The 25,794-nt window shown below is 36.8% G+C and overlaps 1 protein-coding gene across 3 annotated transcripts in view; it reads right to left on the minus strand.

Annotated features, from left to right (window-relative positions):
• Nucleotides 1-25,794, minus strand: part of Mdga2 (MAM domain containing glycosylphosphatidylinositol anchor 2) — an 818,335-nt gene that overhangs the window by 409,699 nt on the left and 382,842 nt on the right. The gene's annotated exons all lie outside the window — the stretch shown is intronic.

Consider the following 25,794-nt stretch of genomic DNA (forward strand, 5'->3'; position numbering starts at 1 on the left):
AGTGATAAGACTGGGGGATACAATTCATCTTAATAGAAAAAGGTTACACCAGTTAATGCTAGAAGAACATGACTGACAGCCAGTGATGATGGAGGAGTTTGAAAATCACAGACCATCCTTGAAAGAGTGGAGAGCTAACCTATGCTTTCTTCCAATATGTATATCAACATACTAGTTCAGTTAATGCCCCTTTCCCATATTGATTTCTTTTTCTGGGTGGGGAGTGATGATAGAGTGAATACCGGCACCTTTTATCACCCCATAAATGACTGCTAAATGAATGAGTAGCCGCTTCAGTGCCTTCAGAGATGCCAGAAAAACGTACGTGGACTTCCCACATTAGCAAGGTGTTAAATACCCAATAATCAACTTGTTTGAAATGTTTCAAATAAGGTAACAAGCAACATCAGCTCTTATTTTTTAAAAAAAATGAAGACAGCAGTTCGGAAATCCCCAAGCTGTGTGGTGAGGCTCAGCATGGCCTCTGTGCAAATGTACTGCCTGTTTGTAAAATGTAACACCTTACCTACTGGGAACCTTACATGACATTCATTTTCAATTCTTCTCTGACCCAGTTCTTAGAAGTTTGCTCTCAAGTTACCTATTAATACCTTAGGAGTGCACATACCCCAAATATGCAGCACTCACAATATTCAGGCTCCTTTAAAAATAGCTGCTGTCTGTCCTTAAGTAATTGAAGTCTTCCTTTTTGCACACAACCTATATCTAATTTAGACAGACTTGTTATTAATTCAGAATGTCAGAAAAATCTCCCTCATAAAGATAGAAGCAAAGAAAAAATTATTGTTCTTTTTTTGGATCTTATCCAAGGTCAAGCTTAAAATATAACCTTATTTCCCTGATTAAAAATATCCAAATAAGATTAGGCAATGTTACAAAATCAAGTTTTTGATATAATCAAGTGATTCGCAACACATCCTACTCATATTTTTCACCCACATCTTCCATCCAGCCCTCAGTAAAAGCTTTTCAATATTCTGAATTCAATGTTGAAGTAATAACTGGGAATGAAGTTAGAGCTTGTATTATCACACAGGTAAAAGTAGTGAAACATCTTTCCTCAGTTACTAAAAGGAAGGGTGAATAAGAAGCAAGATATTCTTTGTGGGATAGTTAAGTTATATTTTATAGCACATGAATATTAAAGCTTAAGGTTTGTCAAATGTCTTCTGACCTTACCTGTGTGTGTCAATCACTTCATAGGTTCAAACTCTTGCCATTTTGAATGGTGTTTACCTATCACATGGTTTATCAGACCAAGTCTGCAGCATCCTTCACTGCTTGTTTTCTTGGTCCCCTAGCCGATTCTTTAATCAAACCTTCACTCCAAATGGGGACTGGAAACATATCTTGTGTCATTTGTCCTTCTCATTGGACACTCAGCTTTCATTGTCCCTTCTTATCTTTCAAATTATAGCTGAAGTGGCTGGGTAGAAATGCAAGCCTTATTATTTTACCTTCTGCTTCCAACTTCCCATACTCAACCCATATTTCACGAGGCCCTGGACCCTTCATTCTGACCTTAGCCACCCTGATCTAGACACAAAGGCCTGCCTCCCACACCAACACTCTGTACTTTAGAACTATCTCCTATTCCCTCTAGTCTTTAAAAAGAATTATATTTATTGCTTATTATATATTATATTATTGGTGTGAGTGTTTTACCTGCATATGTGTATGTGCACTATGTGCATGCCTGCTGTCCTCAGAGGTCAGAAGAGGGCATCAGATGTCCTCGGACTGGAGTTACAGATGGTTGTGAGCCACCACACAAGTACTGGGAAGTGAACACAGATTCTCTGCAAGAGCAGCAGGTGCTCTTAACTGAGAAGCCAAGTCACCAACCTCTTCCCTTTCTTCTCAACTCCACCTGTTTGAATTTAATCAAAGGAACATCTCGGAACCTCCTTTATCCAATAAGGGTCTGCTATCCACAGTTGACTTTATCTATTATAATTCTATTCAGGACACCTCAATACCAGAAATCAAAAGGTGCCTGTTGCTTATTTTTCTCTCCAAAAACAAAACAAAATGAAACAAAGCAAAACAAAATCGCCGTGGGATCTAAAATAAGACAATTCGTTGTGCATTGCTTATCACAGCCCCAAACTAGTGTTTCCCATTTTTTTCAGGAGCTTAACACTCATCTCCTTACTGGGGCATACTGCTTGCTTGCTTTCTTTACAGTTCCTTGGGAAGCATTAGAAAACAGAAGGACCTCATTAATGCCTCTGTGTAATTCTGAGGTAAATCTCTACCCTAAGAAGCTCAATTTAATTTGCACTCACAAAAAATGGTCACCCCCTCACAAATAATAAAAACATCACATTATTAATTAAAATATTTGTGTTTTAAGTTACCCTACAGACCTCTCGAAATAAATGTGGAAACACTGTGTATCCCGGAAGAGTATTTTATTCAGAGAAAGTTTTATGGAAAGACTTAGTAGTTCAGCAGTTTTAGGGGGAAAAGAAAGTGAAAGGTACAGAAAAAAAGGAAACCTGCCTACCAACTCCTTCACACTTAAAGATATGAAAACTAGAACAATTTTAAAAGGAAAAAAAATCTGGTTTTGGTAAAAGATCACTAACTCACTCCCACACCAATACAAAGCAGATTCAGAAAAAATTTGCTTAAAACACTGAGAACAAGGAATGGGTTAAAAAGTAGACAGTCCAAAATAGGTAGAGAAAGCTATACTGGTGTTTACATGTGATCTGCTATGCAGCTGTCTGTCTGTTTCTGTTGATATTTTCACATAGGGTCTCATAGGTGCCAGACTATCTTTGAATCCACAATGTTGTAGAAGATGACTCTGTACATTTGATTTACTTGTGTCTACATCCCGAGTACAGTTATTTATCATGTTTCTCTAGATCCCTGAATCCAAGCTTTTATATATAATTATGAAATTTGAATTCTCTCCCATAAAGTTGTCTGTTTCTTGTTGTCATCACTCAAAACTTTATTGAGATCCTGATATGAACCTCCCACCAACTTGGTAGAAGAAAGATCCATTTTTGTGACTCTGGAGACCCACATTTTTGTGGAAGCCCAAATTCATAAGAAAACAGCTCCAACTGTCTTAAGAGGAATATCAGTCATGAAACTACAGTTTCATGGACTAGGAACAATGAGTTGAGGAAAAATATTTTTATTTTATTGATAAATATCTCATTCCTGTGATCCTTCCTAAGAGGCTAATGAACATTACAATGTATAAAATTAGTTATAAATTTCTAACATGATAGAAAATTAGCATTCTCAAAACTATGTTTGCCCAGAAAAAGGCAAGTAATGTGCTTTGATCAATTTGATGTGGAACATAAAAGTCTTCAAACACAGGAAGGACATAGGAATGTAATTATAACTACAGAGGACTTTTATCAGTTTTTAATATTACAAGGGAATTCACTCCAAAAGGATCTTTATGTACAAGGCAATTTTGTTGGTACCTTTACAATAAAATAAAAACATATCATCTTTATGAAAAAATACACCCTCAATATTTAACATATTTTATCATTCTAAATTAAATTACCTAATTGAATAGTCACTATTTCAATAAGTGTCTTAGAAATTCCACTTTTATTTGTTTTATTTTTGTTCTCTACAGTTACAACCTTTGTTGTCTCCTCACTTTTAGAAACATTAGGTTTTACATAACATTTTTTATTTTATATTTCATACATTTTTGTTCTCTTTCTGGAGTGTTGTAGCAATTCTTTTTCTAAACATTTCAGTTTTTGAAACATCCTGGATACATTCAGTCTTCTATCCTTATAATTCAAATATGTAATCAAAGGTAGAGTGATTTCAGCAGTACCAGGGTGGGGATACATGTTACACTAGGTAGAAATATTGTGTAGTCAGTGTTCAATTTCTTGAACTGGGTTATATAAGTGTGTTGAGTCAGTGACTCAGTGAAATTTTCCTCATCATGATAAAGAATTGGATAAGTGGAAAATTCAAGAAACACAGTGCTTGTCAGGACTCAGGAAGCATCATCAAATGTGCCTGTCTTTGTGAATCTCCCATGGAAGAGGAGGCACAAATTGGAAATAAAGAGGAGCATGGAGTGTAGAAGGGTGAAAACAATGAAAAGGCTTCGCAAAAGTCTCGGATAGAGCTGGGCTGTGGTGGCGCACGCCTTTAACCCAGGCACTCAGTAGGCAGAGTCATGCAGATCTCTATGAGTTCGAGGCCAGCCTGGTCTACAAAGAAGGATCCAGCTAGGACAGGCACCAAAACTACACAGAGAAACCCTGGCTTGAAAAAAAAAAAGGCGTGGATAGAAATGGATGAAACATTATGCTTTTATGTAATGGGTGTTTTAGAATATATTCAACAGAGACATTTACAGAATGAAAAAAAATGTATTACCAAGACAAAAGGAGTTAAGGTAGAAGCAGTGGACAATTTGCTGCTGCTGTGTTCTGAGGCCCTAATCAAGTAGCTCTTGTTAACCCTCTGAAATAACACAGACCCCCCCCCCAAGGAGAAGGCTGTTGGTTACTTATTTATTGTTGTTTTGCTCATTACTTAAAATAGATGCTTTTTTTTCCATAGAATTGCCTGACTCAGCCTTACGAAATGGTATATATATGAGAGTATGAAAGGGGTGTGGCCTGTGAGGGAGCAAGGGAGGGAAGGAGAGAAAGAAAGAAGGAGATCTGGGGATGAAAGCAGACAGATGTTTTAGAAAACTTTGGACAAAATTTTGTTGGACAAAATTTGCTGAAATCATTGAGAAATTTCAAGTTCCAGTATCCTAAACTTGACAAGTGGATGCTCATCCTTTATGAGGTATGCAAAATTGAATGCTAGAAATGCTACTTTAACAGGTTGCCTCTCAGGTATTAGGCACCTTACATTACCTTCTGGAGCAATCAAAGGCAAGCTAAGCCAGTGTTCTAAAGCTGTTACAGAACCCAGGCACAAAGGTGAGATTATGGGCCTCCTTCACAACCTTACTTGCCTGAAATATCCTCACAAAGCCTGGATCTATCGGTTCAACATAAAGGTACTCCACCCAGCTCCAACAAAGCTTATGCTGGTATTCCCTTATAAACCATGCACACCTACATGTATACTCTTTTCTTCTAAATGGCTGCCTACTCTCCAGTTACTTTCTAGTACTGTAAGCCCACTGGTGTAAATATAATGCTTAAAATACACATTAATGTACATTTGTATCCTTCAAAATACTTTTGGATTGGAAACTGACAAAGCCAAAACCAGCAGCCAATTCCCTTTTCTAGAGTGAATTGCTTTATGATGTTGAGGAAATTATCCTTTCTCCTCTTGAACTCTGGACTGCTGTGGATATCGCTCTATGTAAATAAAGTTCTGATTGGCCAGTGGCCAGGCAGGAAGTATAGGCGGGACAAGGAAGAGGAGAATTCTGGGAAGTAGAAGGTTGGAGAGGGACCCCGCCAGCCGCTGCCATGGAAAGCAACATGTAAATGCCACAAGCCATGTGGCAAAGTGTAGACTAACAGAAATGGGTTAATTTAAGATAGGAAAGGTAGATAACAAGCAGCCTGCCACGGCCATACAGTTTGTAAGCAATATAAGTTTTTGTATGCTTTCTTGGTTGGGTCTGAGCGACTGTGGGACTGGCGGGTAAGAGAGATTTGTCCTGACTGGGCCAGGCAGGACAACTCTAACTACAAATGGCGCCCAACGTGAGGCAAGAATTTCCACCTAAAACCTGAGAAAAAAGATTCTAAAACGGAGCTAAAAAACAGCTTGCTAGTTCTCTCTCTCAAGTTAGCGGCAGCCTGCGGGTTTGAGCTACTATGGCGGGTTCCTGGCGTGTGCGTCTGACCTGCAGTGTGGCGGGCAATGAGGAGTCTACAAGGGCACTTTACTCTGCTGCATGGTAGATTTAGCCTTTGCTAGATTTAAAAAAAAAAAAAAAAAAGGGTTTCTGGGCTATGCACTGCTCTGATAGAACTGCTTCTGATAGTTGATGGTACACATGGCTCCAGACCCAAAGCTGGCGGTAAATTGTACCACCGCCATGTTGGGAAGCTGAGGTGAGCAGAGCCAGCAGCCACAGCGGCATTTCAGTCTTACAAAGATGGATATTACAAAGAGAATCTGGTTTGTCTTGTCTTTGGGATTTTTAACTGCAAAAAAAGATTTGACCATAAAAGCTGTTGACTTAAACACATATGTAAATGTTAAAGGTACCTTGACTTCAAAATTTGGATATAAGGATATGTTGCTTTGGAAAAGAGTTTCTGCTTTTGTTTCCACAGAAAACCAGAGGCTGTGGATTTGTTCCAGATTAAGATACATCAGGTTTGATCAGCCAAGACCACCTGAAAGGTCTCCGATGATACCATGGCCCAGATGATCCAACATCCAGAATGGTTTCAAGACAACTGGCTCAGAGGTTCACCCTAATGGACTACTCCATAATCCTAAAATTTTCTTTGTATCCCCATAAGATACAGCGCTCTCCTCCAGCAGGAAGTAGTAAAAAAAACTACGCCCACATTCCCAAAATTATCAAGCTGGCTTTGGAGATGGAATTGGCTCACTCCTGCTCTAAACCCAGACATACTGCTAAAAGAAATGGTTAAGAGATTCTTGTGTCCCAAATCAGAAGAGCCCTCTGATGTGGGACAGAGAAAAACCAATATTTTTATTTAAATCGGGTTGATTATAAATGCGATCTCTTTCTAAAGAAGAAAAGGGGATAGGATGTAGATATAATAGGACAAAAGGGTAGATTAAGGAACTTACTTCTAAAGAGCAACAACTTGTTTAAAATGTTTTACATTGGTTTAGATTTTAGTCTATTGATACAAACTTAGTTAATTTTGTTATATTGTGTATATATTTCTACTCTTGTTTAAGGTATTATGTTTATATAGCTCATTTAAAATTGTAATGGATAATTAAAAATAGATTAATAACTGGTCATCTATGATAATCATACTCATAGCCATGTTAGTTAAGTCTTTTAGGTATACAAGAGATATTTCAGATAGATAGGTAATCTTCAAATACTTCAAAGACCTACAGAATATGGCATTTAAAATACTTTTAAAATTTAGACTTTCTGGACAGTGAGACATGTCTGCTCCTGGCAGCACCGTTTTACTTCAGAGAGGAGGATGGGCATTGAAGACACTTCATATCTTATCTTCACCTTTGCAAAAATAGCCATTTGGGCAAGAAACTGTTCTTGCCTGGACTGCTTGATCAGCTGGTCGTGCAGGACCCATAGAAAGGTGACCACTGAACTTTGTTTGACAAAATGGTCCTTCAGGTTCCTGCTTCACAGAGGAAACTGCCAGACATTCTACAGGACACTGAGAGAAGTGACCAAGAGACTCTAGCCCTGTGGGCTGAAGAGAAATGCCCCAACTCTACAAAGGAACATTAGGTGACTGTCCAGGCTGCCAGCTGTCTCTGTCTACTCTTATAAGGCTCCTGAAAAATGCTTACATCCTTCTCCCGGTTCTCAGGTAATATATCCTTCTTAGGTCTTTGATGTGGTTGAAGACTAGATAGTTATAATTTCCTCAGTTATGATACAAGATAAGTTAGATATAAAACTTTAGACTCACAAATATAAGATAGATAGGATATCTTCTTTAATATTGTAACTATAATTCTTGCTTGATAATTGTTTTGTTATATGTAATTGTACTATGTAAAAGTTAAAACCTTCCTTGAAAAAAAAAGAAAAGGGGAAGTGCTGTGGATATCGCTCTGTGTAAATAAAGTTCTGATTGGCCAGTGGCCAGGCAGGAAGTACAGGCGGGACAAGGAAGAGGAGAATTCTGGGAAGTAGAAGGTTGGAGAGGGACCCCGCCAGCCGCTGCCATGGAAAGCAACATGTAAAGACACTGGTAAGCCACAAGCCATGTGGCAAAGTGTAGACTAACAGAAATGGGTTAATTTAAGATAGGAAAGGTAGATAACAAGCAGCCTGCCACGGCCATACAGTTTGTAAGCAATATAAGTTTTTGTATGCTTTCTTGGTTGGGTCTGAGCGACTGTGGGACTGGCGGGTAAGAGAGATTTGTCCTGACTGGGTCAGGCAGGAAAACTCTAACTACACTGGACTGTACATCAACAAAGTGGAGATAATTATATTCAAATTGCAGGATCGTTGTGAAGGAAAACATGAAGTAGTATACACCAAAGAGAGAGAGAAAGGGAGGGGGGGTCGGGTTCTGTTTCTGTACTTGTCCAGGGACTTGAGACATCTCCATCTGATTGGAGACATCAAGAGAATGAAGAAAATACAAACACATAAACAGATCCCACAAAGCTGGGATCCAGTGGTCTGGGATCTCTGCTGAAGAAATCACCACACTCTGGAGGCTTGGCATTATTGTATACAGTAACGAGGTGAGATTTTGATACAAAGCTAAATGAGGAGGGTAGTGCTTTTGGCATATAGCTAGGTTAAGGAGGCACATTAATCCGATCTCAGCAAGGCAAAGCAGTCTTCAGGTTGTAAATGACAAGAAGGAGAAAGCCCTGGTGGACATTTTCTGAAAACACCATGAACACTCATACTTGGTCACCGGACAAAGGTTTTGCTACTTCCCTTCCTACAGAGTCCTTAACATGGTCATGCCTATGTCAACAACACACATTCCCTCAGGACTAGACTCACACAGAGTGTCCTCTCCTTCCCCACATGGGGTATTTTCACTGACGACAGTATTTCTGCTGCTTTCTTAGCACCCAGGAAAACATTTTGTCTTCCAAAACCTATTGCTATTGATACTGCATTTATTTTGTTTAGAAACATAGTTCGCATAGACAATCATCACCACTCACAGTTCTGTATTTTAATAATGGCATAATGATTTATGCACTGATGAAACATTGCCTTGTCTAGAGGATGTTAGATGCGGAAAACCAAAATTCTGTCCATTCCATGTAGTGCCTTGAGACTATGTCAAACTGGTAACAGAGCACACATATACATATGAGGGGTTGGCCTCTGCCTGTAGCTGCATCATTACTCTCTCTGAATCACAGTTTACTGAGACATAAAAATGTCAGATGACCACTGTGGTTCTTTCTACTTTTATTACTTAAAAATTTATGGTTTTTAAGAACAAAAACAAAAAACTGATGTTTTTTTTTTCATTGTTGGTACTTCGTGCATTTGAGAACTGCTTATTATTTACGTCTTTATTTATATACAGGGTCTCATTATGAAGCCCAGTCTGGCTTGAAACTCCTAATCCTCTTGTTAAGTTTAAAGGCATGCAGTATATGCCCAGATTATAATATGCTTTTATATTGCTGTTATGTTGGGTATTTATGAGATAGAGTTTCCTTCTGAGGCCCCTGACAAGCCTGGAACTTGCTATGTAGACTAGGGTGACCTTGACATTGCAAATTAGTAATGAATTATCTTTTGACCTCTGCCTCCCCAGTGATGGGATTACAGATAATATGCTTAGCAGATAATTGTTCTTTATGTACCTGTATCTTCCAGCAGAGACTGCCTTTGAAGGAAGAACTGTACCTCTTCTCAACTCTTCTGCCCCAGCTGTCAGTAAAATGCCTTTCATACAGGAGGCTTTAAACACCACCAGTGATAGTATAAGAATTTAACTAATAAATGAACAAGTTTCCCAGATTTTACAGTAGACAAGATAATATGCTTATATTACAACCCCCTCCCCCTTTATTTAGTTTCTTGAGACAGGGTTTCTCTTTATACTCACCATGGCTCTCCTGGAACTCACTCTGTAGACCAGGCTGGCCTCCAACTCACAGAGATTTGCCTGCCTCTGCCTCCCAAGTGCTGGGATTATAAGCATATGCCACCACCGCCCAGCATATTAATTTTTATATGTTTAAGCTATATTTGTTTAAAGCAATATATTTTCAATTTATGTTTGGCATTCACTGGAACTAAATAAAAAATCCCTGTATATTCAGTTGACAACTCCAGAAATTTTTATTTATGTGACATGTTAATAAAAATTTATTTAAATATGTATTTACTCATAGAAAATATGGTTTAATATACATGTTTTTTCATGATATATCTGTATTTTTTACTGGATCTCCTTGCCTCTATGGTCTGCAGCATCTAATAATATATAATATAGTCTCTATCGATCTATCTGTCTATCATCTGTCTCTCTGTCTCTGTCTCTGTCTCTCTCTCTCTCTCTCTATATATATATATATATATGTGTGTGTGTATGTGTGTATACATGATAACCTTTCAGAGAATTTCAATTACCCATTAATAAATATAATTGTTAATCCTTCACAAAGCAATCTTCTGTTTATCCTTTGGATTTGTCCTTTGATTCTTAAACACTCATTTTTATCTCCCCGCGCTGACTTTCAAAGCTCCTATGGAAGAGAACCCAGCATTGGAGACAGATGTGTTGTTGTGCAGGTGAGAGCACATAGGCCAGCTGGCACATGTCAATGACCTAACGTTTTGCTTAAGGTGTGGAAGAAGTGGGTCCTGCAAAGACATATCGACTGCACGGCCTTGAGGTCAGTGTACTTCTTACATACCAGCTCCACACAGTTATTCTGTTCCTTTGGTCTCCTACAAATAATCCTGTGCGCGGATAGAAACAGAAGAGGCAAAAATCTCGTGAGACATAAAGGTGAGTATAAGAACAGAAGAAGAAAAAAAAAATGACTGTCAGACACGAATTGACAACAGGCAGCCAAATAATGTGTGGATGTGCTAGGGAGCTTGCCTTGCACGTGCAGAGACAGAGGCATAATGTCTAACATTTGAGGGAAAGAAGAAAAGATGAAGTCAGGAGACTGGCTAACTTCCCCATAAAGGTCGACTACTGAAGGTGGCATATTGTGGATATTTCACTTTGTTTAGTCAAGTAATGAATTAGATATATTTCTATTTGTTCTCCACATATACCTACCCATGCTGACAAAGTAAAATTAGATTGTCAGGTAAATTATCTGATTCCTGGTACCCGGCCTCTTCCTGGACATTAACAAAATATATGGGAGTTCTTCACCTTCACTTCTAAACCCACAGTAGTGTAAAAGTGGGCCAAACAGAGGTGATGTACACAGTGTGGAACTCAAAATTTTTGTGACATTTCTTCAGATATCTGAATAATAACTAGAAAAGAAGATCATTGCCTTGTTTTGTCTTAATTTTTAACCAGTATATATTAGTTAAAATAATGGATTTCAGGATGCCCTATTCATACAAGTATACAAGGCATATTGATCATATTTGGTCTCCTTACTCTCTGTCATTCATTCAATAGACTATCTAATTTCAAAAGTCACCGGAGAGCTGGAGAGATGGCTCAGTGGTCAAGAGCACTTGCTGCTTTCACAGAGAACCCAGGTTTGTCCCCAGCATTCTCATGGAGTCTCACAACTTACCGTAACTCAAATTCCAAAGGATCTAAAGCACTCTTCTAGCCTTTACAGACAGAAACATGCATAAACATGTAGTGAAAATACTCATGCACAAAAAAATGAAAGTGAACAAATAGTCACTCTGTACTTCCATGTCTTAAAAAATCTAGAGTTTATAGGTGAGAGTAAACATGATATTTGTTTTTCTGTGTTTGGTTTATTTACCTAATTTAATGATATCCTGTTCTGTAAACAACTTTCATTTTTGGCTGAATAAATTCCCACTGTGGATATAGCCTATATATTATTACTCTATTCATCAGATGATAATTCCATAACTTCACTATTGTGAATAGCAATAAACTTGATTATATGGCACTTTATATTTTATGGTGAGACTGATCCTTCCTAGCATGCACTCAGAGTGGTGTGTTTGGATTATACGGTAGCTTTACTTTAGAGTTTTGAGAAATCTTCATCCTGATTTCCATTACTGGTTGGAATAATTCACATTCCAACTATCTGTGCCTCAGCTCTAACAATCCTGAAAAGTTAGGTTTTACTGATGATAAGACTTCTGGATGGGGTGAGGGCAAGTCTCAGTATAGTTTTGATTTGTATTTCCTAAATAGCTAAAGATAATATTGTTTTTCTAAATATACCTCTCACTTCCTTTTTGTTCTATGGTTATCACTATGCAACCCGGGCTGGTTTCAAACACAAGAGCCCCCTATTTCTGTTCTTAGTGATGGGACTACAAATGGAGCTGCTATACCTCTTCTGAGAATGGCCTGTTTGGATCATGTACATTTCATTGATTGAATTATTTATTCTTTGACCTTTAGTTCAAGAGTAGAACACTAATAAGATATGTAAATTTATGCTAGGTATGATCTGTGATGATACACTAGGCTATTTCTGGGACATGCTAGAATTTTTAGAATTCCCTTCTCACCACATTGACTAAAGAAAACATCTCCTTTTCCTGCCTGGTGTGTTTATACTGTGTTTCTAGCATGTTCTATGTCTTGTGGCAGAAGATTGGGGCCATGTTTTGGACCTCTCAATGCCATAGTAAAATTCTCACCTCTGACCTTGTTTAAATTTATTATCCCTTCACCTGTACAGAGATTATCTTATTCATCCTTTTCAAAATATAAATCCTTCATCTTCTGTCAGAATATGGGAGAGGTGATCACTCAGTGATACAGACTCAAAGAGAATATTCTGATTTCTTCTAGGGCTTTCATCATGCAGTGTTTTCTACCTCTGGATATGGAGGGCATGGCAATGAAGGTTCCTAACCCTTTGATGAAGGGGAGAATGGAGTCTGTGTCGTAAATCATATTTCCTTCCATTGTCAGAATACTGGTTTTGAATTCAGCGCTCCTTCCCCCATCTCTGCTGACCAGCTGTGTTTTATCTTCAGTGATGTGTTTATTGGAGTCTTTCTCTGGATTCTGGTCATTACTTCTAAAATTTTAGAATGTGCTGCTTGGTGGTGGTATACACCCTTAATCCCAGCACTTGGGAGGTGGAGGAAGGTGGGTCTTTGTGAGTTCAAGGCCAACCTGGTCTACCAAGCATGTTCTAGGACAGCCAAGGCTGTACAGAGAAACTCTGTCTCAAAAACCAAACAAATTAAGATGTAATCAATCATTTTATTGTTTGCATAAAATCATTATTTTAAAGATGGAATTAAGAGATCATTTATGCACCTTCAATATTTCACATGAACTCAAAAGTTTTAGGCTTTTATCATTATAAAGCATTGAATGTAACAAGACCTCCCTTCTCCTTTGGAAGGTAGGAGAATTACTATAAACAAAACAATAAAATAATTTGTTACTGACGATGAAAGACTCTAGGTTTGTGGGCTGTACACTCAAAGAAATAAAAGAAAAACTCTGATACTATGAGGACTAATAAGCAATTATGATAGAAGTATACTATAAATGCTTTAAAATTATTCCTGAGTTTTACAAAACAATGACAGAAAAGAAATGTGTGTATGTTCCAACATTGAAGTTTATCCAAGACATATTTTAAGCAGAAAAATGAATCAAGTTGCAAAGCTGTGGGAAGACAGTTAAACAAGTTATAAAATCAAGTGGAATTCTTTGTGTACACTTGTAAGGTTCTAAATTTACATTCATTTTCAATGTAAAGTATTTACACAATGTGTTAAAATAGATGAGTATCTAATTAAAAGCTAATTTAAATATTGTAACATTATGCCCTTATTTAAGAAAATAATTGAAAATCATTCAAACAGCTCTAAGTCCATTCAAGTGTTTGTTTGCTTGCTTGTTTTGTGTCTCTTTATGACACTGAGGTTGTCCAGAAATTTATATTCTTCCTACGTCTTCCCTCTGAGTGTTAGGATGACAAGCATGCAATCCATACCCATCTTTAAGGATGGAGCTTTGCAGATATTTTTACAGTAATAACACTATGAAATATCCTAATTACCTCTAATTTTCAGAAAATGAATCTTTAGGAGGAAGTAATGTAGTTTTTAAGCAAAGTAAAAAAAAAATAAACTTAAGGTTAATGGAATTGGGCTTCAAGGAGGGATATCCTGAATTCAAAGTTAATCAGAATGCTAAACATGTCTGTGTAGTTTTATGTAGAAGGAACTAAGAATTTAGAGTAATAAAGACTGTAAGTCCAGGATGGTGTCTCAGAAAAGGCAGAAAATGACTTTTGATATGTTGTAGTTTGTGAAACAGCTCAGAGGCTAAAGTGTTTGAACTCTTGATTCCCAGCACGTAGTGCTGTCTTGAGAGGTAATGGATCCCTAAGGAAGTAGAACCTTGCTGGAAGACGTGAGTTCCTGGGATAGGCCTTGAAGTTTGGCAAACAAACTCCACTCTTTGCCTGCTCTCTGATTCTTGAAAGCAGATGCAAAGTGACAAACCACTTCATACTTCTGCCAACATGCCTTCCTGCCCTGACATTCTCTGTCTCCTCCAACTGTAAGTCAAAATAAACTCTTCCTCCCTTACATTGTGACTTGTCAGATATTTGGCCACAGCAAAAAGGAACAACTCCCTATGTAATGACCACTAGGCAGAAATAAAGAAGGAAATTAAAGACTTCCTAGAATTCAATTAAAATGAATATATAACATACCCAAACTTTTAGGGAAATAAAAGCAGTGCTAAGAGGAAAGTTCAAAGCACTAAGTGCTTTCAAGAAGAAATTAGAACTCATACTAGCAACTTCACAGCATACCTCAAAGCTATAACAGAAAGAAGAAAACACACCCAAGCAGAGTAGATGGCAGGAAATAATCAAACCTGAAGGCTGAAATCAACAAAACAGAAACAATGAGAACAATATAAAAAAAAATCAATGAAACAAAGAGTTTCTTCTTAGAGAAAATAAACAAGATAAACAAACCTTTATCCAAACTATCCACACTAAGTAAAAGGCAGAGAGAGAACATCCAAATTAACAAAATCAGAAATGAAAAGGGAGGCATAACAACAGATACGTAGGAAATCTAGACAATCATTACATCAATACTTCAAAAACCTGTACTCCACAAAATTGGAAGGTCTAAAAGAAATGGAAAAAGAATTCTCAATAGATGCCATTTACTAAAGTTAAATAAAGATCAGATAAACAAATAAAATAAACCTATAACCTCCAAGGAATTAGAAATACTCATTAGAAATCCCCCAACCAAAAAAAAAGCTCAGGGCCACACAGTTTTAGCACAGAATTCTACTGGATTTTCAAAAAAGAGCTAATGCCAACACTCCTCAAATATTTCCACAAAAATAGAGAACAAACATTGCCAAATTCTTTCTATGAGGCTATAGTCACCTTAATATCAAAACTATACGAAGACTCAACAAAGAAAGAATTACAGACCAATTTCCCTCATTAACATTGATGCAAAAATACTCAATAAAATACTAAAAAAACTGAATCCAAGAACACATCAAGAAGATCATCATCATGATCAAGCAGGCCTTATTCCAGAGATGCAGAGATGGCTCAATATATTAAATCTGTCAATGTAATCTACCATATAAACAAACTGAAAGAAAAACCACATAATCATTTCACTAGATACTGAAAAAGCCTTTAACAAAATGCAGTACCCCTTCATGATAAAAGTCTTACAGAGATCAGAGATACAAGAGACATACCTAAACATAATAAAGGCAATATATAACAAGCCCATAACCAATATAAAATTAAATGGAGAGAAATTCAAAGGAATTCCACTAACATAAGGAACAAGAGAAATTACATGCTGTGGAACAAGCTTTCTACTCTTTCCATATTTATTCAACACTCTTCTTGAAATTCTAACAAGAGCTTCTAAATAAACTCTTGTTAATAAGACAACTAAAGGAGATCAAGGCTGTACAAATTGACAAGAAAAAAAAGTCAAAGTATCTCTATTACTGTCTGCAGATAGTATGACAGTATACATAAACAAAATTCTACCAGGGAACTCCCACACCTTTAGCAAAGTGCCTAGATGTAAGAGTATTCTGGGGATGTCTTCCTGTATGCTGTGAAATATTTTAGATAGACAGGTCATCTTCAAACTTTTCAGAGATATACAAAAATATGACATTTTAAGTGTTTTAATAACCTAATTTTTTTCTTATTTTTAGACTGAGACATGTTGGCTCCAGGCAGCACCTATCTACTTAAAAAAATATGGACATTAAAGAAACTATATAGAGAGCTAACTTTCATTGTGGCAAAAGTTAGCCACTGGACAACAAAGTGTCCTTAAATCTACTGCTAACAAACAGGATAAAATGAACAAACAAGACACAAAACAAAGGACTACTCATTCTTGCCAAGACAAGTGTGACTGTGGCTTTAGCAACAGATATCCTCTGAGGCCAGGACAATATGGCACCATCTTTAAAGTGGCCTTTACAATCCAAAAAAGTACAATGCCCCTTTCTTCAAAGACAGTTAAACAAACAGTGGACCGATGGCTTCTGGCATACAGTGAAACAGTAGCTGAAACAGTTATTCTTAAAAGAGTAACTAGATGGATGGAGTCTAACATCTCAATGGTAAACTGACATTTAATAGAAGAGATAAAGCTATCCACAAGCCAAAAAAAAAAAAAAAATAGAATGCAGAAAAGAAGAAGATGCCAAGATAAAGTCACATACAAGGCAAAAAATGGACAGCTGAATTCCAAAAACACCAACAATTTCCAAAATTTTAAATCCTAAATCATAACAGGACACTAGTAAAACTCAAGTTTATCTGGTACATAGGCTACTCACAGCAAATGTGAGGTCAAACTGTAGGCCTTGTGTACATCCTACTTCACAAATCAGTCTGTCAGATATGCTAAGCCTATAGACTAAGAATGATGCCCCAACATTTCAGAGAAACCTCAGGTGACTGTACAGGCAACTGGCTGTTTCTGTCAACTCACATTTTTTTTTAAAAGTTGCTTGTTTGCACTTCCTGTTTTATTAGGTAATATTATTTCCTTCTTGGGTCTCTAAGGGAGTTAAAGATTAGATAGTTATAGTTACAGTTAGTTAAAGATTAGATAGTTATAGTTTTCCTTGTTAAAAATTTCAAAAAAAACCTCACTAAAAAGATATAAAATGTATAAATTTAGTAAACATTATAAGATAGTTCTCTGTTAATAGTATAAGTTAATAGAAAAAATAAATCAGGTACATTTTGGACACACAAATACAAGATAGATAGGATATCTTGTTCAAATTTTGCCAAATACAAATAGACTAGATATTATAACTATAATTATTGCTTGATAATTGTTTTGTTATATGTAATTTTACTATGTTAAAGTTAAAACCTTCCTTTAAAAAAAAAAAGAAAATGGGAAGTGCTGTGGATATCACTCTGTATGCTGTGGATGGGTTGCTCTGATTGGTTGATAAATAAAATGCTGATTGGCCAGTAACCAGGCAGGAAGTATAGTATAGGCGAGATAAGCAAAGAGGAGGATTCTGGGAAGTGGAAGGCTGAATCAGGAGATGCTGCCAGCCGCCGCCACCATGAGAAATAAGATATAAAAAGATACCACTGGTAAGCCAGGAGTGAAATTTTAGGAATAACTGAGCCTGAAACCTACTAATGTTATCACTTGTCCACACTGACTATGTAATTGGGTTGGAAGTTAGACCCCCTTTTCAGCTCGAGAAATCAATGCATAGTGGGCCACATGGAGACAAAGACAGGGGAAAGCAAGGCTCCAAGAAAACCCTGGACATGTACATGCACACTTCACAAGGATGTTTCCTAGACATGTGTCTTATGGCATTTTTGTTTGTATATAAAACCCAGAAAACTTTCTGTTCCTGAGTATGCTCTACAAAATTTTAAACTTACCATCTAAAATTTCCCCATAGATTTAATTAACCAAATTTATTATTCATTTTATCTGCTGATATTTCAGAGTATAAAAGATATACACTTTATACAAATCCATGAAATAAACAGTAATTTGATATTCAATATCATGTGTTAAAATGTGAAAACATAGGCTTGTTAAGTAGTTAGAGATTTTACATCATGTAAATTTTCTCCTTGAATTAAAATGCATGCTTCTTTTAGCCACAGCATTCCATCTTAAAACATTTATTTGTTTATAAATAATACATGTCTATTTTTTAAGTTATCTGGGAAAGAAATATGAGCACACCTTTGGGATTCAAATGCATCTCTGAATTATATCTAAAATTATATTAGTGAACATTGAGCTAAGCAACATAAATATGTGCCCAAGTATGGAAAGTGTTGATCAAAAATACATATGTAAATCAAAGATATTTTTTTTCTAATAAATTCACATGCTTCAATAGTGATATAGGGGATTTGGCATGTTGGTTATTAATTTCTTCATTGTTCTGTTGAAAACTAAGGAACTTGTTAACCTATAAAAGAATGAGATTTTAAAATCACAAGTATTTCCTCTAAATAAACAGAAAGAAAAAAATATCATATAGTTCCGTATTACACAAAAATATTTCCAGTATCTTGTTAGCTGGTTATCCCACTAGGTCTAGCATAAATGTTATTGAAGGTCAAACAATGCAATTACTTTAGCTGCAGAAGCAGTTTGTTAAACAAACTTTAAAGTCACTGATGTTTTCTCCATCCAAGATCAAGTTCAATGTGTCTGGTCCTTTGCCAGTTATTTCACTCTGGACTAACGTATCAGTAAAAATATTAAGGTTGCTAAGTGCATTTCCCTCTGTGTATTGGAGGAATAAGAGTGATTATTGAGGGTGGGAAAAGGAAATGTATATACAATCAACTCCTTAGCAGGAGAATCAGTTTCAGCAAGTACATGTATGAAGGATAAAGATATTCAGGTTAATTTCTTTGTAACTGTTTCTCCAAACATGTCCTTGCTTGAAGGTTGCAGCTTTGAAAGGGCATTAAAATATAACAAACCATCAACTAATGAAAATTCTGAAACATGCACAAGGTATACATGTTAGGGAAAGACTGTCTTTGCTTTTTTTCCTTGAGAGACTCAGAGTGCCAGGCACAATGAGGATGAAAAGATCACATGGATGTTCCCTGTTGTAGAAACCAGTTTCTTTAGTCCAGGTTTTCTAAGTCATATTTGAAACATCAAGCTCCTCTTCCTTAGTGATATTGATTAAAAATTGACAGAATATAGATTTCAGTGTTACATGTCTAATATTGTGCTAGGTGCTGCTAATACATACATGCATACATATGTACATGTATCTCTCTCTCTCTCTCTCTCTCTCTCTCTCTATATATATATATATATATATATATATATATATATATATATTTATCCAGTATCCATGGATTATCTCAATCTCTACTTAGTAAGGCCTTTGAAAAAGAAAGTGGCTTTAGAAAATATGAATTTGATAAGACTTTTGAAATCATAAGAAAGAGAAACATTAAAAACAATGAATCTAACAGCATAAAAAGGAATCCAGGAGGTGATCAGTGTTGAATATTTAGAACAAAAAAAGGGCTGGTTTGAGAATTAGGGGCTGGGGAGGGAGAGGACATAGTGTCACTACCAACCTATTATGTAAGAGACTTTGACAAGATGATCCAACCATCAGAATATCTCATGCATATTCAGAAGTCGAGATGCTGCTGATAATAGTGTTCTTTCTTCTGGAAGCTGGAGTTGGAAGAGAAACTTAGAAAAGAAGAGCATCTCCATAGACCTAGGAGCTAACAAAATTCACTCAGGCTTGAATGGTGATAACTGAAAAAAAAAATGGTGCTCTGGAATGGAAATGAAAGAGAGTATGGCCCGTCAAATAAGGCCATGTAGGAATGACACATACTTGGAAAGAAGGGTTAAACAGTTCAGGTGAAGGCAATGGATTACCGAATGGATGCAAGATGACTTAGTATGTGAAGTAAGGTAGAACTAAATTTTCTGTTTATTTATTTTTGTATGTTGTGTATTTTGTTTCTCTCTATGCTTCCTTAGAACGACAATGAAATTCTGGATTCTTAAAGCAGTACAGAAAAAAAAGTTAAAGTAATGTAAGAAAGATGAAGGGAATGGGTCAAGCATGAAGTAGAAAGTAGATCTTCACAAAGTCCACAGATAGAATAGTCACAATACATGGAGAAGATAGCAGGACCTGTACAGGAATCATTCTTAAGAAGCATCCTATAATAGATATATTCTATTCTAAGATCTAGAGTGTAAGTTTTAAGTTTTAGAAACATACAAAATGTTACAAAGATGTGTAAAGCAAAGAGAAAACAGAGAGCACAGAAAATAATGTCAGTGTATACTCAGTTTATAGATGTTAAGTTCTTGTGTTATAGCCCCTATGGCATTTCACAAGGACATGTTTGGGAATTCTCTGGCCATTCATTTGATGGACCTGAACTGGCTTTGAACAGATCTTAAAACTAGATGCCAGTGGATCATTTCAAACAAACCTGTATTTTCAAGACCCACTTTGGCCCAAGCTTGGCAGTCAGTCAAGAGAATTAAAAAAGGATGGAAATACCAGCAATGATTTAAACATGAAACCCAAGAGACCAATTATGTTTAGCTTTGGCATCAGTTACTATGACGACCAATGGACTATTTGAAGTTGTTAGCATTCTAGCCCACTGAGTTAATAATATGGACAAGAGTGACATGAAGGTTGAGGAAAAGCAAATTGCTTTAATGTCATATCACATAATAATGACAATGAAAGCCAGAGAGCTTTGAGAGGTTTGGGGCCTTAGGAAAGGCATAGTTACAGAGACAATCCAATCAGGAAGGAAACCTCCTGATTATTTATAACTAGCAACACCTTACAGATATTTCTTAATATCATGTTCTTCAAGCTTTTATAAACTCTGAACTTGAAACCTGAAACAAAACAAAACAGAAAGATAAATTGGAGCAGGGAGTTGGTATCCAGAATCGTTTACAATTACGAGGGCTTTATGTTCCTGACTATATCCTTTTCATCATAGCCTTACAGTCAAGAGAGACTGTCGAATTAGATCTGGAACACTGGAAGGTTTTTGTCAGGAAGCAGAAACACACACAAGAAGGAAGTCAGGATCGAATTTCATATAGTGCTGTTTGAAAGATTCCTAGGCTAAAAGCAATGAGAGTCATGCATCATCAGACATTGAGGCAGATGGCCCAAGTCACACTGCTAATCACACAAGCATGTAGACTAGAACTAAAATAGCCCAAGTAATACTTTTTTTTATTAACAAGATGCCAAGTACAGTAGCAAAAACACCTTTAATAAAAGTTTGTCCTTCTTACACTTGCTGCTATTTTCTGAGTTGCTGTTGCTCTCTTGTATATGTTTAAGAGACTGGGTGCTTGCCACACTTGGATGAAAGAAACTAACTCTTTCCACAGATGAGGCTTCATTGTCTTGTGTATCCACCTGTGTGATGGAAACTAATGAGAAGAAACTAGACCAGCAACGTAACGGTTCGATGGTCTACATGTCCTTGCAGCCATTTCTCTTTGTTCATCAAGCCTTTGCATTACTTATTGAGAAGAGGAAACTCATGAAGAGTGTTGATACTAAATGCTTCTGGAGTGACCCTAAAATTATTGAAAGTGGTATCAGGAAGTTGATGCCAGAACATGGGCACACACTACATACAGTACACTGAAATGGGGACCTGAGTTTACTCACACATTTCCCTCTAACTGCATTACCCAAGCAGATCAGAGCAGGCCTTTGAAGACATGCAAAATCCTTTTTCAATTAGAAAAAAATGGTCTAGAACAGGCCAATGGGTTTGCCTGCATGGCCCCATTAATAAATAATACTCACTAATGTGTATACATTCATTCATTCATTTGAAATGTCCACAGGAAGTATGCAATGGAAAAAAATACCCTCTAGAATGGATAGTTATAGGATATTAAGGTAGATTATTGTATATACTAGCAAACTAATTTAATAAAATATCAACCTTAGATAAACTGTACTTAAATATTATGGATTCTTATATATTGATACAAATGTAAACTATTTTTATATTTTTATTCCAGATAATTTGTATATTGATACAAATACAGAACCATATTTGTTGTAATGTACATATATTTCTACTCTTATTTTAAATGTTTGTATATTTATACAAATGTAAAATTATATTTGTTATACTGTACATATGTTCTACATCTGTTTAGGATATTTGGTATATTGATAAATATTTAGGATTATTATCATATTGCATATTTCACTATACATTTCCACTTCTGCTTTAGCTATTTTGTGTATTGTCACAATTTTGAGGTCACTGTCCTTTCACTGTACATTTGCTTACAGACTGTTTACCCTGTTTATGTGAAGCCTTAGTCCTTAAGTTATCTAGGTAGATAAGACTTACAGATTTATAGTCACCTGTGCTTGTCATCTCTATAATTACATTAGTTAGGTTCTCCAGACTTACAGAAACATATGTCAGATGGATAAGTAATCTTCAGATACTTCATAGGCCTAGAGAATATAGCATTTAAATGTTTCAATAACTTGGAATTTTGTTGACATGAGACATGGTTGATCCTGGAAGCACTGATCTGATCCTGCAAGAGTGTTGGGCTTCTGAGACATTTCCATTTGAAAGTTTGTCTTCATCTTGGCACAAAATGGCCTGCTGGGTAAAGAACTGCCCTTGCCTCAACTGTTGACAGTAATAAGGTCTAACAGATATTCTAGGCTTGTAGCCAATTTGAATGCACCAACGATGCTGAGAAACTTTAGTGACGGTCCAGGCTGCCAGCTGACTCTGTCTACTCTTGCAAGACCCCCAAAAGTTGCTTGCATCCTTCTCCCATTTCTCAGGTGCTATTATATTCCTTCTCTGGTCTTTGATAACAGTTGTAATTACAATCTTGTATCTTAGCTAGAACATATTAAGTATTAGACTCAGGTTCTTTAGGGTAGAACACCTTTTGGAATGATCTCGGTAACGTGCCATTTACATATGCTCCAGACTTCTCTGGATTTTAGGATTTGAGCATATGTCTCTTGTTTGATGTTGTTTTTGCTGGTTGTAGTTTCATCTTGTCTGGGTCATCATCCCTTATTCCTCCTGGACAAAATTTGATAATCAGTAGGAGCTCCACCTCAACCCCTGACACCCTGGCATCCCTAAACCCAAAGAGTCTGGAATGTTTGGAAGTAGTCTTGTGGAAGATCCACTTCAACTCCCCTCGGTGGAAACTCCAAACGATACGTTTTAGGCCTCCTGAAGGCCTCTCTGCTGACACCACAAAATCAAATCAGACTGAATTGGAAAAGCCCAGGTTTAAGGGGAAAAGCATTCCCCTGGCGATTCCCGGTCCCACAGAGAGGAGATGGGGACACACAGGGATGCCAGACTGGAAGAACCATATGTCTGTTTTCAGGGATGCCACTTATATACCCTGTGTGAGTGGTCTTTAGCCTCTCTGGGTGAGGAGCTCTGTTTGGTGGGCTTTGAAGGAGTGAGTTTAGGGTAAGAGATGGGGGGGCGGTTTGAGGTGAATCTTCCACCACAATCTTTCCAAACAATTCCTATTGTATATAGTTTAGTATTAGATTAGAACTTCCTTATTTAGACAAAAGGGAAAGATGTAGTGGGTAGCTGTTCCAGCTTTGACCTTAAAGCACTATCTCAGTAAGGCAGACAGTAACTGCCACATAGACCTACAACCTGCCCCTGGGGTGCGGCCAAGATGGGAGCCCTTAAGGCCTAAGATCCTTTCATGCCGGCCCTTTTTGGCTCCTCACGATCTTGGATGCTGGATTGTAGACCAAGTCAGAGTTCTCCCATTCTGGACTGTACATCACCTCTCCTGGATCCTGTAAACAACCCCTTCACTGGCTGGCTGTAAGTTACCACAAAATAAACCTCCTTTTAACTATGTGGAGTTGCCTTGTTAAAGCCCCGCATTAAGCAGGCACTTGAAAATATGTGCAATCCTTTTTCAGTCAGAAAGAATAGTCTAGAACAGGCCAATGGATTTGCCTGCATGCCACCGTTAACAAATAACACTCACTAATGTGTATACATTCATTCACTTGAAATGTTCACAGGGAGTATGCAATGGGGAAAAAAATGCCCTGTAGGATGAAGGTAAAAAGCATAGGTCTGGAACTTAAACAACCCAGGTATGAGTCCCAGGTCTTCCATCATGAACTAGTCTGTAATTAATTGGGATTCCAGAACTGTCTCAAATGCTTAAAGCCTTTGCTGCAATGGCTGGCACTGAATCTATCTGTACCTTATTTAATTTGATATACTTAAACATTAGAGGTATACATAAACATATATAAAGTAGAGAAATGAGGAAGATGAGAACAAATGCAAATTCTAATATTTCCCTCCTTTGGTCATGATTTTCCTCCCCAGCCTTCAGGCTCTTATTCTAAAGGACAGAAGTTGAACAGGGAATGTTCGGAGCAACACGTAGTCAAAAGACAAATGTGAGCACCCATTGTCAAAACAGACCTGGAAAGTTGAGAGCAAGGACCCAGTGTTGAGCTGATAGGCCTTGGTATCATGGACCTTACCTTCATGGAGATGAACAGAAGAAACTCTGAAAACCCAATTCTTTGTGTGTGTGTGTTGAATTAGAGGTCTGCTTTACTACTACAGTTTGACTTCTCCCACTGCTTTCCAGCAAAACAAGGCTGTTCACGTTTGAGGACATATTTACCCGAACATTTAGATTAGGGAAGACTATAGGGTATGGTTTGAGTGGTATAAAGGAATATTTTTCAAAATTCCTCTGATAAAGAAAATCCATGATGTTTTCTTTCTGAGAAGTCATTGTATGAGTTAAAAAAGATCTCTGCTGCTGCTGCTGCTGCTTCTACTGTGGTTAGTAGTATGTGTGCACATGTATGTGTGTGTTTCAGTGGGGTCCTCACTAAGTAGGCAAGGTTTAGAGAGTGGAATGAACAAGGAAATGTTATTTATTTTATGATCATGCTTTTATTTTTGTCATGCTTGCTTGATAAAGATTTAGCCTGTACATACTCATTCATGCTAGAACCCAGTGCAACCCTCAAACTTCATCTCATAGTGACAACCACTTTCCTAGAACAAAAGCATCCCATTTGCCTTTCAGAGTCTGAGGGTGATCTGCCTTTGTAAATCTTCACTTGAAGGTCAATATTACAAGTCATCCATTACACTGAGGTGGAAAATTAATTCATGCATTTTACCCTACTTTAAATAATTTATTATTGATTGCCGTATTTCCTGTTCTCCTTTGTAAAGAAAAATAACAATTTAACCCTGAGTTCCTAATAAGAATAAGGACCTTAATGATTAAGACCAACTTGTGATAAAGAATATCTTGTGAGCAAGCCAGACCTTCTCTTTGGAAAAGCAAAAGTCTTCAGTCATATTCAATTTTGAAACAGACTTATATAACATGAGCATAGTCAAACCACTTTTTAGTTTATAAAATTTATCTTCATTGCTATTTCTTGAACCCAAGAAAAAAATCAGGAAGTAGGCTCTATATGTCAAGGTGCCCTTGCAGAATAATTTAATAACCACAGTTATTCTGGAATAGCAGGGAGGTTCTATTTCTGAAGCCATTCCTATATTTGCACTTCTAGGATCCATCTATAACACACTGACTAAAAACTCAATATAATTAAAATTCCTCACCACTTTTTCTGTTCTGAAATTTTTGGCAAATGAACCTTTAACTTTAGACATCTTCCTTAAAAAAGTAAATAAACATAATAAATAGCAACGTCTTTAAAATACTATTTACTCCAAGTAGGCTAATAATATTGAGTTGACAATGTGTTGCAATCAGTGTTAAAAACATGCTTTCAGAACTACATTAAAGTTGTCTTCCCTAGTACCATTCAAAGATGGTACTGTAGTGGTCAATCTACCTTATCAACAGCATTTGATTTGGAGTTACCTAAGAGAAACACC

The sequence above is a fragment of the Onychomys torridus genome, chromosome 14, assembly GCF_903995425.1.
Source record: "Onychomys torridus chromosome 14, mOncTor1.1, whole genome shotgun sequence".
NCBI classification, from domain to species: domain Eukaryota; kingdom Metazoa; phylum Chordata; class Mammalia; order Rodentia; family Cricetidae; genus Onychomys; species Onychomys torridus.